Here is a 3,388-nt window from a genome sequence, read left to right as displayed (position 1 = left end):
AAATGGACATTTAGTGGAATATCTTTCAATTTTAAGTTATAGAGATCGTCTTCAAGTTCACCAGTACCAATCAAACATTCATTCTTGTAAATATTGCAAACACCTTTGCCAAATAAACAAGAATATCCATCTTTATCAACATAGAAATGGAAACAATGTTTTCTTACCAAATCAGGTACAAACAAAACATCTCTTAAAAATTAACTTAAAATTATCGTTCAACAATAAGTAAACATCTTCCAAGCCTTGGCAGCAACTCTTGCCCCATTGCCCATCCTCAAGAAGGTCTCACCTTCCTTGAGCCTCCTACTTCTTCCCATCACCTGCAACTCATTACAGAGATGTGAGCCACAGCCGGTATCTAATACCCAAGAAATAGAGTTAGTTGAAATTTTTACTTTGATAAAGAACATACCATTTTCCAGAACCCTTCTGGGCGAGATATTCCCAGCAGTTACGCCTCCAATGTCCATGCTTCTTGCAGTGATGACATACATCAGCAGTCTTGTCAGCCTTAACTGGTGTGGCTGCCACAACGGGATTCGGAGATTGCCTCATCAAGGGCACGTTCTTCTTGGGACGTTGGAAAGAACGCTTCTTTCCCTTCCCATGTGGATCGGTCTTCGTACCAGATGAAGAACCCACATAAAGAACCGACTTCTCTTTCTTGATGGTTGATTCAAACATAACAAGCATATTCACCAACTCCTCAAAGGTCGGCTCTAGCTTGTTCATGTTGAAATTCACCACAAAAGGATCAAATGAGCTAGGCAGTGATAAGAGTAACACGTCAGTGGTCAACTCCGAAGGCAAAATCAGATCCATGCCAACGAGCTTGTCCACGAGCCCAATCATCTTTAGGCCATGCTCATGGACCGAGGCCCCATCTCGCATGCGCAAAGTGATCAGCTCCTTGACGGTTGCATGCCTAAGAGGCCGTGTCTGCTCACCAAAGAGCTCCTTGAGATGCAAATGAATGTCAGCAGCACTCTTTGCATCCTCAAAACGCCTCTGCAGCTCATCATTCATAGAAGTCAGCATATAACACCTGGCTTTCAAGTCATGGTCACACCATTCCTTGTAAGTCTGCAATTCCTCAGGAGTGCAGTCAGTCGGAGCCTCAACAGGGGGCGACTCAGTAAGTGTATATGCTATCCTTTCCGAATTCAAGACGATTTTTAGGTTTCTTAGCCAAGTGAGGTAATTAGGTCCGGTTAACATGTGTTTGTCGAGTATTGCAGATATCGGATTGCGAATCGAAGACATTGTCAATTTGTACTGAAAAGTGAAAACAGATAAATGTTGATGACTATTTCAAAATATTTAGTAAGATATAAAGTATGGACTTTTACTTTATAAATATTCGCTCCCACTGTTTTGACATCTTTCACTACCCTCTAGTGAAAACGGGAAACTCCTTTCCTCAGTAGGTACGTAAGGTCCAACTAGCGAATTATGATCCCGAATAATATCAGCCAATCACAATTCCTAAAAGGTAGTTTCCAATTGCATCTCCATGCAACCCTCTACGTAAACTTTTGTCTCACGTTTGATTAGGACCCAATAATATGACGTCGTTCATCTTCACGTGTCAAGCCTAACCCATCGATATTGAACCTTAATGGACGGTCGCCATGAGTTCCCTCAATAATATGAGCCGAAATCATGGGAGTTCCACGTAGTTCACATCACCATGTCAATGGATGTCACAGCTTTCCGGCACCCAAGGCCCCCCCAATAATATGAGCCGAGCCCCGAGCACGGGTAGCATTCATCATGCACCCATTGTCGATAGAAGACGAAATTATAAACAAATTTATAATTCCCTTTTTCGGGCTTGATATTAATTTTGAATCTTATTCAAAATGAGGGTTTTTAATTTTGAAAGGTCTCATCATTAATTTTATTTAAAAGCACGCCATGTTTGATCGTATGTTTGCCGGATTCATGCAACTTTGTTATTATCATAATAATAACGCACATACTCATTATTTATAACATATCATGCATATATTATAAACAGTAAACAAAACAAGGATCATCAATCGCCCCAACACTAATGGCCCGTGTGAGCCAAACACGGGCTTAGGTCCAATCCTAGGGAAATGCATGGGATGCAAATGCAACTATTATATTAGCTTCCAATATTTACATGTCTAGATCTTCATAATCATCATGGCCACCATCTTCCAATCTTGATCATCCACTATACTAATATTTACAAATAAATATCCATGGCCAATAGGGATACATCTCATGGGGTTGGAACGGGCCATAAACCAAGCCCACTTGAAATTTGATAATTATTACAATCATTCAACACAAAATATCCTAGCATACACCTAGCAAATTGGGCTTGGGCTTTTGATCATCCTTCATGCATAATATCACATATCATACACCATCAATTAATTATCACAATAATCAATTGATCCAATATTATATATCTTGATCCAATCACTAACCGCAACGATTATAAACTAAATTAACAAAGTATGCAAACACCTTTGTCTACTTTCAAATTAATTTATTTATAACCGAATTTCTTGTAAATCACAATTTACTATAAATAATTAAAGTCCAACTTCAATTATTTATTTTATGAGAAAATGTTTGCAACTTTTTTAATTTTAAATTTAAGGGCCCAAAAACTTATTTTTTTACCAAAAACATTTTGGCCCATTCAAAATTCACAAATATGTTAGCCATCCAATGGCCCAAAAACTTAAGGCCCATGACACTTTGATAATCCAAAACACTTTTGGAAACCTTAGTCGTCATCGCAGTCGCCGGATTCCGACAACAAAAATATTTTTTTTTTAATTTTAAAAGTGGGGCGGGCTGCCCTTGCTGCCCGAAATGGGCAGCCCAAGCTGCCCGAAATGGGCAGCAACTTGATGCCCAAAACCGCCCCAAAAACCGGCCTTCGAAAAATTGTTTTGATTGTCTCATACGGTTAGAAATGGACCTCAACATAATATTATGTATTTGTTACACCAAAATTGTAACCTTAGCTCGGATACCACTTGAAAGGGGATCGGTTACGGTGACCAGAAGCGCAACGGAAGTTTAAAATTTTTATTTTTCATAAGAAATTTTCGGCCACCTTGATTTAATGTGTAGCAAATACAAAAACAACAAAATGTCATACATAGTGTGTTTAGAAAAATACCTATCAACCTCTTGAGGTTGATGATGGCTCCAACTAAGGTGTAAACACCTTAGCTCTTGTATGGCAAGAACTTCTACAAGCTTCCAAAGAGCACTCCTTGCTCTAAAATAAAGCCCACCACCAACTAGGTAGATCCCCTCATATTTTGCACTAGAAAAATATGAGGATTTTTCTTTGAGAAGTGAGTGTTTTCTCCAACCATTGAAGAACAAAAAA

This window comes from Primulina huaijiensis, chromosome 5 (assembly GCF_012295235.1).
Source record: "Primulina huaijiensis isolate GDHJ02 chromosome 5, ASM1229523v2, whole genome shotgun sequence".
Lineage (NCBI taxonomy): Eukaryota > Viridiplantae > Streptophyta > Magnoliopsida > Lamiales > Gesneriaceae > Primulina > Primulina huaijiensis.
Note: the sequence above shows the minus strand (reverse complement) of the source record.